The following is a 6,000-nucleotide window of genomic DNA, read 5'->3' as shown; positions in this document are numbered from 1 at the left end:
GATAGGTCTTGTTATCTCTTTCATGGACTAGTATTCATGTGTTCTATCTAGATTTTGGGGGATTAAGCTTCATTTTGGAGATAATTCCAAATTATTGTTGGGGATTAAGCTCCATTCTGGAGATAATTTTAAATTCTCACTGAGGATTAAGCTTTGTTCTAGAGATAATCCTAACTTTTTCTAAGAATTAAGCCTCATTTCAAAACAACTCGACAAGCTAATTGGTTACTTCCTAACTAGAATGATTATTCTATTCACTCTCAGAATGAGAATCTAGCTACCAAACATCTAGAATGAAGGATTTTAATAGCTATATGATATGTAGTTTTTATGCTAGATGAGATGCAATATTAATCTAGAAATATGAAGAATCGATTAATCTAGATGTAAGCATTATTAATCTATATGAAAGTAATATGAAAATATAACCTAATAATGCAAGAATGATCGAGTAAGAAATTCAACATAAGTTCGATGCAATTTACTTTTCAACCCCCAAAATGAGGAATTGAGGGCTTCTTAAATAGAATCCAAGAGCTTGATCAATGGTTGAGATCAAATTGAATGAACAGTCAAGATATGAAGAAGATTTAGCTAGAATACAAAATTTCCTTGTGAAAAGGAAGTTAATCGATTTGCTTTTGAATGGAATAAGGGGTTCACTGATTTAATTCCTTTCCCAATTTAGTCCACTTAGAGTTTCCATTTCTGAACTGAAGAGAATATTTGGAGAATATAATTAATTTAATAAAATAGAATATGACCTCATAAATGGATATTCTTCATTAGTTGAATAATTAAACTCAATAACTAAAATGAGGATATATCTTATAAATTCAAATATATTTAATTCCTTAATGTGTATTTTAACAAAAGGGGTAATTTTAATTTAATCAAAAGTGCTAGGACTCATAATTAAATTAAATTGATTAATAGGTTCACCTTTGCTAATTCTATTGAACTTAGGAATTAAATAGAGTATGTAATTAATGTAGATTAGAGATTTTTTGTATGTGACACTTAAGTCAAGTAGCAATTATTAGAATCAGGATTGCCTAACAAAATAAGACTTAGGATTGATTAAATATACTATAGTTGGTTTAGCATGGCAATATGCTAATTTTAGGGTATTACAGATATAGGTTGTCACACTTCAAGTGTGAAATGAAGAACCCATTACATATGAATCAGTACAAAAGGTACATTATAATTTTAGAGTTTGTATCCTTTGGAATTTGATGTCAAAGAGGGAGAATTAAGTAATGTTAACAAGGAAGAGTTAATCAAGAAAGAGTGAAAGAGAGCTCAATGTTAGAGTGAAAGAAATAGAGTTATTTTATCTTAGAAGGAAGATATTCAGATGATGAAATGTACAACAAAGAGGGAAGAAATGATAGAAAAGTGTTGATAGGAAAGTAATAGAGACAAATCCAAGTAGAATCTTGAGGGAGTTTCTATGGATGAGAATTAAAATGAAACTAACGATATTATCTTATTGCTCATACTTTTATCAATCTATGTTGACATGTTGTGTTGCGATCAATGAAAAAGAGGGAGTTTGTTGGAAAAAGTTATTCAATGTATATTTTCATTAATTTTGACAAAAATGTCATTATTAATTAGGCGATGTAGAGTTTTTAGTATTAACCTTTTTTATCTCAGTATTAACTAAGAAGTCATGTAAACAAGACTTTTCTAGTATTAACTAAGTTGTTAGTTAATGAAGGGATTTCTTCTTGCAATATTGACTGAGTAGTCAGGCATCAAAGTAATTACAATACTGACCAAGTGGTTGGGCATCAAAGGACTTGTAATATTGACCAAGTGTTCAATCCTAGTATTGACCGAGTGGCAAAAAAATGAAAATTGTCTAATATTTTATTAATTAAGGCTAACTATTTGGATTTTTATTGATTAATTGGATGGGTATTCAAGATGACTTGTCTAATCTTATGATATATAAGAAAGTTCAAATTGTGAAGATAAGAGAAGAAGTGGAATATGGAATAAGATGACTATATAAGCAAAGGCAAAAGTAGAGCAGGAAAGTGTGGCAAATAAGCTACAAAGAACATCTGATTAGGAAGGATCCAATGGTCAAGCTAGAATAGAGATCTGAATCTACAAATTAAGTTGCTTCATTAATTGGGTCAATTTTTTTGTTGCTTTCTAACCATTGTAGTAGTAAATAAATCTCTTAACATTTTTGACTTAAAAGTCATTTTGTGAATCCTCTAACAAGGTGACATTTCATGATTAAAGTATTTAAAGACCTCATACCGGGACACTCCTAATAGGGTGATCTAAATCCTTTAACAAGGTCATACTTAATAGTATATTTTGTAAGCTTTAACAAGATTGGCTCTGAATAGGGCTCACTTTAGAAGTGAAAATTATTGTGACTAGTTACAAGGTAGTTGGTGTAGGAGAACCTTAGGGGAAAGTAAACCCTAATAGACATTTTTTGTTTGTAAATGGCTTAGCCAAATAATTGACCAAAAATTGACTTTAGTATGCTAGAAACACTAATTTAATGAAAAAAAAAGCATTAACATTAACTAAATCAACATAACATATAAGATAGACAAAGAGAAGCCACTCAAATGAGAATGTGAGCCATTAAGGGGCTCTCTCAATGAGTTTGTTCTCTTGATTTGAGGATGAGTCTAATTTGGATATGGATTTAGGATGTTTTCTCAAGGTTCTCAAACTAGCTTCAATGGATTCTTGGTATTTGGGTGTGGGTGTATGAAAAAGTATGAATTTAGGCTTCTCAAAAGGGCATTATAACTTTAGCTCAAGGATTGTGTTTTTAAATGGCTTGGGAGGGGATCCAATTTATAGGCTAAGGGCTTGAGGGATGGAGGGCTAAGATGCAAGGAGAGATGAAAGCTTAAGGAGGGCTAGGATATACTCAAAGGGGAGCACATGGATTGTGCTTGTTTAGCACCAACTAGGGAGTGACACATGTCACAAGGTGAGTGGATGGAGGAAAGGGGATGGATGAGTCAAAAAAGGATGCTCAAGGCCTTAAAGACCCTCATAAATGGCTTGTAACAGCAATGAATGGGCTTGTAAGAGTCTTTATGGCCTTGTAAGAGCATTCATGGTTGGGTGGTTGGGATATTTTGGAGATTGTTGACTTTGCTTGGCTTAGGAAAGTTTTAAGCTTACTTAAGGAATGTGACAAGGTTAGGGGGGATTAGAGGTTATTTAGGATTAGATTAGGCTTGTTAGAGATATGCAAGTGGATGGCATTCATGAGGGTGGGTGAGTTAGTGGCTAAGCTTGGTTAGTATGGGTGGATGGGGTGGATTAGGCAAAATGAAGGGTTAGGGATAGGTTAGGGGTTATTAGATTGAGGGCTTTATTTATCAAATAGATTTATTTAATAAATGGGGATTTGGAATTAGATAGGAGAATAGGATTTAATTGATAAATAATAGGTTATTTGATTTATCAATTAGGACTATAGATGATTAATTAAATTAATCAGCTAGGGGATGGCAAAGGATTAATTAAATAGGAATTTAATTAATGATTCCTTTAGAGATAGTTAAATAGGATTACCAAAGCAGTGTAATCAAATTTAGGTGTCTACATTTTGCCCCTCTTTGACATAGTGTTGAGACAACATTATTTCAAAGAAGTTCAGATATAAATGACACAAGGAAAATGTTTTAGCAACAAAGTTGCCCCAGTCTTAGATAAGAAGAGGAGAGACTAGATTGCATGATGCCCCATCAAGAAGGTGGCAAGGAGAGAAAATGAGGATCGATGGTTTCTTGAAAAATTTAAGAATCTAGGATGAGCAAGGAGACTCAGATTGGCAAAGAGAAGGGGCTGAATTAGCTCAAACTCTCACTATGGGAGAATGATAAAGGGCTATCAGATGCACAAGAGGAAGCAAGCTTAAGACTTTAGGGAAGGTGGAGGATGAAGGAGCGGAGCACTAAAAAAAAGAATCCAGAATAGGGAGAAGGATGAGGGGATTATAAAGCTGATGCAATAGGATTTCAAAGAGTCAGATTGGCAGAAGATGGGTTTTGGAGATCCCTAGGACTAGGATTGTGGATCTCAAAAGATGAGGCTTGGTGGATTGATTGGATTGGTAGATCCCTAAGACTAGGATTGTGGATCCCTAAAGCTAAGAGTGATGATTGATTCAAAAAGATACTAATGCATAAGATGGGGTAGGAGAGACAAATGCTGGATATGGATGGGGGATAATGGAGATGAAGGGATTCCATTGAAGCTTTTTGAGTGGGGGTATACTTCAAAGAGAAGTACCACCATGTAGTTGGGCACTAAATTTGCTATAGGATTGTTGGTTAATCTCCAAGGTTACCAAGAACATCAAAGCCTTTTCACCAACCATCCAGAGGACTGACAAACTGACTCAAAACAAACACGCAAGGATTACCCCAGCATCATACATGAGTCCTAGAGGAAGCATCATGGAACTGACACTGGGTAACCCACAAGTAGAAAAGAAAATGAAAGCAAAAGACCTAATCAAAACCTTATGCTCAGATTGCCCCATTTGTAGTATACCATGATATGGAAGATCGTGGCAACCTTGAGGAGGGAACAAAAAGATTTCTTGGAAAAGATATTTCAAGATCCAAAAGGGAAGATTACAAATCAAAAGAAAGTGAAAAATCCAAAAGAGAACTGTTTGCCAATGAGATGGGTAGGACAAGGTACTAACAGACCAAGATCAGACATGAGGAAAGCTATATCCTACAAGGATCTATCAAAGAGCACCTAAGCTAGTGGATTTGGATGAGTGATGCATCTGGCAAGATGAACTAAGAAGGATAGCACTTTGATGATAGGAGACCGAGCTGAAAGATGCATTGGAATAGCTAACCAAGGGTTGTGTGATGTGTGCAAGATGCTGATCAAGGAGGAATTGACACAAAAGTTGGATAGATACAATGGTACTAAGCTAAAGAGGATGTACAAGTTGACAGACCAAGATATGTTACAAATGTACAAGGTTGTCCATGTTGTGGTTTTGTGAGATGGAAATATTTGTGAAGGGTGGGATGTTTGTAATAGTTGATAGGCAAATAGGTAGATGGTTTGCAAAAAGCTTAAGTGAAAATGGGGTTCTTTGTGTGCATGTGATAGGATACAAATTAGGATACAAGCTTATTTACAAGTTGGAATATGGTACAAGCTTTGGAAAAGATTTGGATATACAAGCTATGATACAAGGGATGATACAAGATTTACAAGCTAGGATACAAGATTTACAAGCTGAAGTACAAGATTTACAAGCTGTACAAGAGGTATTTACAAGCTTCATTAGATTTTGGATATTTGGTTGGAACACCAAGGGAACAAGCAGGTGTTTTATGGGATGGTGGGCAGATGGATGAGGGATAGGATAGTGATAGATAATGGATTAGTCTTAGTACACAAGGCACCTGAATTACTAGGTTTTCACCAAGGTACCTATCTAAGGCACTTGAATTGCCAAGTTTTCACCATTGGACGCTTATTTCTCTTTACTATTTTTTGTATTTTTCAAAAGCTGGGTATACCAAGGATCTTCAAGCATAGAACTTATTGAGATGAATGATGTTAGTAGGATCATTCAAGATTTCCCCTTCTAGTTTAGATAGGTAATAGGCTTCAAAGCCAAACAATGTAGTGACAACATTAGGACCAAGTCAGGTAGGTTCAAACTTGCCTTTCTTTTCTCGATCAGCTTGGACTTTCATATTTTCTTTGAGGACCATGTCATCTAGCTAAAAGTGTCATGGAAGCACCTTCTTATTGAAATTCCTTTTGAGACGAGTTTGGTATATTGTGAGATGATCATAGGCTTCTTGTCGCTTCTCATCTAAGAGATCTAGCTGGGTGAGTCTGGCTACTCTGTATTCTTCATCTGATATTTTCTCTTGCAAAGATATGTGCAAGGAGAGAAATTCAACCTCTATAGGTAGTACCACTTTAGCACCATAGACTAGGGAGTATGGAGTTGTTCTT

Source organism: Cupressus sempervirens, chromosome 2 (assembly GCF_028749045.1).
Source record: "Cupressus sempervirens isolate cs-2001-9-10 chromosome 2, ASM2874904v1, whole genome shotgun sequence".
NCBI lineage: Eukaryota > Viridiplantae > Streptophyta > Pinopsida > Cupressales > Cupressaceae > Cupressus > Cupressus sempervirens.
The sequence above is the reverse complement of the archived record's forward strand: the minus strand, read 5'-3'. Positions refer to the sequence as shown.